Below are 8,458 nucleotides of genomic sequence, written 5' to 3' on the forward strand. Positions count from 1 at the left end.
ATGGACTACAGTGAAAAAAATGATGCACGGTAAACATTTTTTTGGTGGTTTTTTATTTAACTTTTTGTCACTTGATTTGCAAAAAAAACACTAATTTTAATTTTTTTTTCATTTTCTGTTATGTTTAAGGGAACATCAAATGCTAACTTTTCAGAAATTTCCAGAACGGGCAAAAAATCTTTGACCGAGTTATGAATTTTTAAATCAATACTAATTTTTTCAAAAATCGAAAAATTGGTCGCAAAAATTTTTCAACTTCATTTTTCGATGTAAAATCAAATTTGCAATCAAAAAGTACTTGAGTGAAATTTGGATAAAGTGCACCGTTTTCAAGTTAAATCAATATTTAGGTGACTTTTTTCAAAATAGTCGCAGTTTTTAATTTTTTTGAATTAGTGCACATGTTTGCCCACTTTTGGAAAAAAATATTTTTGAAAAGCTAAGAAAATTCTCTATATTTTGCTTCTTGGGACTTTGTTGATACGACCCTTAGTTGCTGAGATATTGAAATGCAAAGGTTTAAAAACAGGAAAATTGATGTTTTCTAAGTCTCACCCAAACAGCCCACCATTTTTAATTGTCGATATCTGAGCAAGTAATGGTCCGATTTTCAATGTTGAAATATGAAACACTTGTGAAATTTTCCGATCTTTTCGAAAACAATATTTTCAAAATTTTCAAATCAAGACTTACATTTTAAAAGAGCGTTAGTTTTCAATTTTCAATTTTCCTGTTTTTAAACCTTTGCATTGAAATATCTCAGCAACTAAGGGTCGTATCAACAAAGTCCCAAGAAGCAAAATATAGAGAATTTTCTTAGCTTTTCAAAAATATTTTTTCAAAAGTTTGCAAACATGTGCACTTATTTAAAAAAAATGAAAAATTGCGACTATTTTCCAAAAAGCCACCTAGATATGGATTTAACTTGAAAACGGTGCACTTTATCAAAATTTCACTGAAGTACTTTTTGATTGCAAATTTGATTTTACATCGAAAAATGAAGCTGAATTTTTTTTGAAAAAATCAGTATTTATTTAAAAAAAACATTACTCGGTCAAAGATTTTTTGCACAACCTGGAAATTTCTGAAAAGTTGGCATTTTATGTCCTCTAAAACATATCAAAAAATTAAAAAAATTAAAAATAGTGTTTTTATGCAAATCAAGTTTTAGTGATAAAAAGTTAAATTAAAAAAATCACCAATTTTTTTTCACAGTGTATCATTTTTTTCAGTGTAGTCTGTATCCATACCTACAACTTTGCCGAAGACACTAGAGGTGGGCAAAAAAAGAGCGAGCTGCTCAAAAAGCCGGTTCACTAAAAAGAGCGAACGATCCGTGGCTCAGAAAAAAAGAACCACGGTTCTTTTTAAACTTCGGTCTTTTGGAAGAACCGTTTCAAGGTGGCATGATTTATGTAATAAATATAATTGAATGAACTTCAAAAAATAGAATTTTATTTTTTTTTAAATTTGAACATTAAATTTCAAATATTATAATGCTAATAAAAATTTATTTCAATAGTAAATTATTGTCTAAGAAATGAAAAAAAAATCATTGTACAACTGATTGTACACTAAACTATTACCAGAATACGAATTTGAGCATTTCAAATTGCATAATTGGTAAAATATTACCAAAAAACTACTGAATAATAACGCGATTTTTGAAAACAAAATAAACCCGTTTGTCCGATTAAACTTTAGCGTTTATAGACTTTATCGATTAAATCAGAATGTAGAAAAGAGTTCACAGAATATTTTCTTCAAATAAAACATCAGCATTAGTTCAATTCTTGCAGAAATAAACGCAATAAAACACAATTTTTCCAGCATCCTAGATTTAAGTTTGGATCAATTACTCGAATGTTTAGGTTCGAGTAGAAATCTTGACAAAGAGACCACAAGACTTATGGTTTCCAAGGGCATCTTCTCGTTTTCAGTTTTAATTTGTTTTATCAAATAATTTATAAAAGTCCAATGTGAAATAACTTATAAAATCACACGATTCTTGAAAAAAAACCTCTTCATCAAAACGTTGAAAAAGAGCGAAAGAGCCGTTCAAAAGAGCGGTTCTTTTTAATGAACGAACGAAAATGAGCGGCTCCTAAAAAAGAGCGGTTTTGCCCACCTCTAGAAGACACGTCCCAAGTAACATTTTCAGTGTTGTACCTATCTTTAGGAGGGATTCAAGTTATCTTAGCTAAAATTGATCATAAAGTCATTTTATCTCCAGGACAACAATAAATCAGCATTAAACCTGAGTTAAGAGCAAAGTGGACCATTTTAGGAGGTTATCAAGACCTTTTATTAGGAGTCATCTAAAACTCTAAACAGCTTTGACATTGATTTTTAAAACACTCTGCAAGTGTATTTAATTGCTAAAATAAAACTTATGCTCAAGCTTCTTAAATTTATAACCGCACAGAAGAGATCTTCAAGACTGAAATAAACTTTCATTAAAGATGTTTTCTCTCGTTGAAGATAAAATTGATTTGTCGAAGGAAAATCAGTTCTAATTATAATCTCGTTAAATTCAATCATTCTTTATGAAATAAATCACAAATGGCCAATGATAAAAGATAACATTATATTGATAAGTATGAAATAATATCAAAATAATAAATTACTGTGACTTTACGCAGCCGATCTATCCGAAAAATTCTTGCCATCAAAATTTCACTGGTCAGTTTTCTTAGATACCTCGAAAAAATATGCATCGAAGGCATGAATCGTTCAAAATTGCATAATTTTTTTTTATTTTGATGGACCGATTAATTTTTTTTCTGAAAAATCAACATGGCTTCCATTTTTGGCCGTTGCTTTTTCGTGTTAATATGGCTGATCCCTTACTCAAAGCAGTTATTAGGGCCATTTTTCTTAAGAAGCCCTTGTACAAGAAACTTTAAGAGCTATGTTTCTTACGAAGCTCTTTTTCAAGATTAAGCAAGACTGCAGTAAGCTTTAAGGCGATTTTAACCAAGAGCAAAAGGCGTAGTACTGCGACCGTAGCGCATGCGAATTTTAGTTAGCAGGAGGTAGATCCAAAAGTTTTTTATGGTTATTTTTTCATCGTTGGATAAAAACAAAATATCAATGTTTTTCATATTATTTATTCATTTATTCGATTGGGATCATCATAAGTTTTCCTCGCATGAAGGAATTTACCGTCGACCCAACAATAACACTAGACCAACGTTAAAACACTAGCACTCCGCGACGAATTTATCCGCTTCTCGGAACGCCTTATCCAGCTTGTCCTCGAAAGGCTCTGACGGACAAACGGATGGCCTAACTGATGATTTGTAGCTTGTCGATTCTGCGCGTCGGAGAGAGCTTCACGGTAGCTACGGAATCGGCGCCCATGATGATTCTCGTGTTACTCGATCAGCACGTGCCGGAATAAAACATCTACTGCCCATGCATGCCAATGGACCAAATCGGCATGTACTCGATCACCCTCGGATAGGTGTACCCCGTTACATCCGCGCTGGAGCCGGAAATGGACGAAAAGTATCACTTGTTTACCGGGATTACAAATTTTGGTAAAAGTTTCTTTGACACTAAACCGACCGACTGTACAAAAAATTTGATTTGACAGATCAAGATCAAATAATCTGGAAATATGCTTTCATAGAACAGAGTAGTTTTAATTTAGTTTCGAAGCAGTTTTGACAATGCTTAATAGTCTTATAAATAACCTCTCTGGGATAGCTTTAAGAGAAACAATGAAGTGTGATATAAAACTATGTTCCATGCTCTTAAAGTATTCTTAAAGATATTTTTAAAACTTCCGTATCATAAACTCAGAAAGTTTTGATAAATGTGTTTATAAAACAAAAAGGCAAATTTCAAACCTTTTATAAAACCTGTTAAGAAGTAAAGGCATTTTGCTTGTTACTTGGTACCAAATCGATCAAAAAATTCCTTCAAAAGATATAGATTTTTTAATTTTCATGCATCATTTTTGTATGGACAGCTGCCAAATTTGTATGGAAAATTATATGGAAAAACTCAGGGCTGCGGAGTCGGGTCATATTTCAAAAGACTCCGACTCCGACTCCGACTCCGGCATTCTCAGATTAGCTGATTCCGACTCCGACTCCGGCTCCGGCTTTGAACAAATGGTTGGCTCCGACTCCGACTCCGACTCCGGCCTACCAACTCTAGCCGACTCCGACTCCGACTCCGACTCCAGCTTTCAACAAATGGTTGGCTCCGACTCCGACTCCACATATTTTAAATGTTTCAAAAGTTAGTTAACTATTATTGGTTAATTATTTTTAAAACATTGATAAATAGGATTATTTAAATACTCTCTAAGCGTCATGTTTTTGTCAAGAAAAATAAGTAAAGTAAAAGTAAAGTAAAGCAAATAAACGGAAAAAAAAGTTTCTAGGTTACAAGTTTTATACGTTATGGAAACAGAAATCAAAAAATATCTTCAGTTTTAGAGGCATTTTGAGAAGAACAGTTTTGTAAGTAAATTTTGATTTATTAGCTTAACCTCAAATTTGGATATTTTTTTTCAAAGCTAATAAATTTTAATATTAAATTGATATTTTTGAATGAATAACTAAAAGAAACCTGGTCTTAATGATCTATTGAACATTAAAATTCAATTTGCTCAGGCTGACATTTGTAAGAAGCGCAGTGACAGGCACCTTGTTTTTTAAATGGCAATTTTAAACGAAACATTTTTTTTGTTTTTTTTTAAGAGGTACATATACATCACGCCATGGCTGAAGGAGATTATTATTGCAAATCAATGTATCTAAACAATTTCTTCGTAGAAAGGACGCTTAAGATGTCCTTTTCAAATATCTGTGCCATGAAAAATATTTAATCTGGAATTTGTAATTTATTTTAATTTTAAAATTTTATATACTTTAAAAAGGAGGTGCACGATACTTCGTGAATCTTCTTCTAAAACGAAGCTTTATCGATGATCTTTATAATATATGAAAAAACTTAAAATATAATAAAAAAAATCCACAAGTAAAATATTTTCAAGGTCACAAATATTTCTATATTTTTTTAAGGTACGTTGATTTGCAATGATTATCACTTTCCAGTATGGGAAAATTTGAGATTTGTTCAACGATAATTTGCAACGATATCAAAATAGTTTACCTAAAATCAACATGAACATCAACAATCAATGATTATTTCAAATTTGTTGCAACTTCTTTTGACATTTTTTGTTAGTTTCAATTATTTTAAATGCAACACTTTGATTTCTTGTACTCAGTTATAAACAGTTATAATGCGCATGTTGAGTTTCAAGTAAGAGATTGTTATAATCGTTGATTATTTGTTACAAAAGTTGAACTGTCAGTGGCTCTTTTTCGATCTGCAAAAACAGTGATTACTATTTATAATCTTTTTATGAACCTCGTATTTTTTTGATAAAAAATGATTTAACTTAAAACCTCTAAGACATTCGCTATCGGGGTAAAAGATGACTTTGTGTGTACTTTTTTCAGAAATAACTGGATGAAATTTGGTCAAATTTGAATTGAAAGGGTACATAATTGTAGTCTGACTACATAACCAATATTTTTTTATTATTTTTTTGAATTATGATACTACATACTTGGGTAAGAGGTTATCATTTAGTGATTATAGTGTAATAACCCAATTAGAGCTTTTCAATCAAATTCAAAATATAAGTTGTATTGTAAATTAAGCTGTTATATAGGAAATACTGAACAATAAAAAACATATTTTTTCTTGAATCTAAGATAACTCCAGCTCCGACTCCGACTCCGGGTTATCAGAAATCTTCGGCTCCGACTCCGACTCCGACTCCAGCTCATAAAATTTAGCTGACTCCGGCTCCGACTCCGACTCCAGCTGTTCGAGTTTTGACGACTCCAACTCCGACTCCGACTCCAGGTCCCCAAAAAGACCTGATTCCACCGACTCCGGCTCCGACTCCGACTCCACAGCCCTGGAAAAACTAATGATGCAAAATGGCTTCTTTGGGCATACCAAAGGCACCAAAAAAAAATTTCAGTCGGATTAAAAAATACAAAAATTAAAATTGAAGAAAAAAGACCGAATTCGTAGAGAATTGCTCAATAATGTTAAATGCATGCGATCAAACGCAACAAACAAGGTGAAAGGGGTGGGCCCAAGATCAAATGGAACAAACAAAATATTCCGGGAATTAAATACTGTTCAATGTGTTTTCGTCGGTGTTACCAGCAAACAACAAGTACAGCGTGGCGCCGCTGGTTCGACAGTTGCTGCTTTCAACACAAATCAGAGATTAATGTTTGTCTATAACATTTGAATTTTAGACCGTTGCAAATATTGTTCAAAGTTCGGCCCTAAAAAATCAGGAGAGCAATTCTCTACCAAAACCGGAAATGGATTTTATTTGTATTTTTTGATTTGGCTCAAACTTTGTGGGGGCCTTCCCTATGACCAAAGAAGCCATTTTGCATCATTAGTTTGTCCATATAAATTTCCATACAAATTTGGCAGCTGTTCATACAAAAATGGTACGTATATATTCGAAAATCTGTAACTTTTGAAGGAATTTTTTGATCAATTTGGTGTCTTCGGCAAAGTTGTAGGTATTGATAAGGACTATTTAGAAAAAAATAGGTACACGGAAAAAAAAATTTCCCGATTTTTTTATTAACTTTTTTTTCACAAAAACTCAAATTCCCAAAATACGTATTTTTTGATTTTCGAGATTTTTTTATATGTTTTAGGGGACAAAAATCCGCAACTTTTGAGCTATAGAGAAACATGGTCAAAAAATCTGCCGCCGAGTTATGATTTTTTGAAAAACTGGTGATTTTTGGAAAAAATCGAAATTTCATACATAAAATTTTTTTGACCTCATTTTTTTATGCAAAATTGAATTTGCAATCGAAAATTACTTTACAGATTTTTCGATAAAGGGCCCCGTTTTCAAGATATAGCCACCAAAAGTTTGATTTCAGCGAAATATTTGCAGTTTTTCAATTTTTAAAAATAGTGACCATGAGTGACCATTTCTAAAAATATTTTTTTTGAAAAGTTCAGAAAATTTGCTATAAAATTGTCTAAGAGACATTGAAGATTGGACCTCTGGTTGCTGAGATACAGCGGCTTAAAGAAAAAGAAACACGAAAATTGAAGTTTTCTAAGTCTCACCCAAACAGCCCACCATTTTCTAATGACGATATCTCAGCAATTAATGGTCCGATTTTCAATGTTAGTACATGAAACATTCGTGAAATTTTCCGATCTTTTCGAAAAAAATATTTTGAAAAAAAATAAATCAAGAGTAACATTTTAAAAGGGCATAATATTCAATGTTTGGCCCTTTTAAAATGTTAGTCTTGATTTAATTTTTCTCAAAATATTTTTTTCGAAAAGATCGGAAAATTTCACGAATGTTTCATGTATTAACATTGAAAATCGGACCATTAATTGCTGAGATATCGTCATTAGAAAATGGTGGGCTGTTTGGGTGAGACTTAGAAAACTTCAATTTTCGTGTTTCTTTTTCTTTAAGCCGCTGTATCTCAGCAACCAGAGGTCCAATCTTCAATGTCTCTTAGACAATTTTATAGCAAATTTTCTGAACTTTTCAAAAAAAATATTTTTAGAAATGGTCACTCATGGTCACTATTTTTAAAAATCGAAAAACTGCAAATATTTCGCTGAAATCAAACTTTTGGTGGCTATATCTTGAAAACGGGGCTCTTTATCGAAAAATCTGTAAAGTAATTTTCGATTGCAAATTCAATTTTGCATAAAAAAATGAGGTCAAAAAAATTTTATGTATGAAATTTCGATTTTTTCCAAAAATCACCAGTTTTTCAAAAAATCATAACTCGGCGGCAGATTTTTTGACCATGTTTCTCTATAGCTCAAAAGTTGCGGATTTTTATCCCCTAAAAGATATCAAAAAATCTCGAAAATCAAAAAATACGTATTTTGGGAATTTGTGTTTTTGTGAAAAAAAAGTTTATAAAAAAATCGGGAAATTTTTTTTCCGTGTACCTATTTTTTTCTAAATAGTCCTTATCAATACCTACAACTTTGCCGAAGACACCAAATTGATCAAAAAATTCCTTCAAAAGTTACAGATTTTCGAATATATACGTACCATTTTTGTATGAACAGCTGCCAAATTTGTATGGAAATTTATATGGACAAACTAATGATGCAAAATGGCTTCTTTGGTCATAGGGAAGGCCCCCACAAAGTTTGAGCCAAATCAAAAAATACAAAAAATAAAAATGGTCGAAATCGGCCGGTTTTGTAGAGAATTGCTCAGGAGGCAAAAATTAAAATTTTCAAAAAAAAAACCAAATGAATTTTGAGGTTTGAACAATTACTGAAATTTGTACATTTTGAGCAATTTTGAGTATTCTACAGCGAATGTTCATCAAAACTTCAAACTAGTCGCCACCCTGCACACCACCCCCTAAACCCAACTCCCACCTCTCAACCA

The sequence above is a fragment of the Culex pipiens genome, chromosome 1, assembly GCF_016801865.2.
Source record: "Culex pipiens pallens isolate TS chromosome 1, TS_CPP_V2, whole genome shotgun sequence".
Classification (NCBI taxonomy): domain Eukaryota; kingdom Metazoa; phylum Arthropoda; class Insecta; order Diptera; family Culicidae; genus Culex; species Culex pipiens.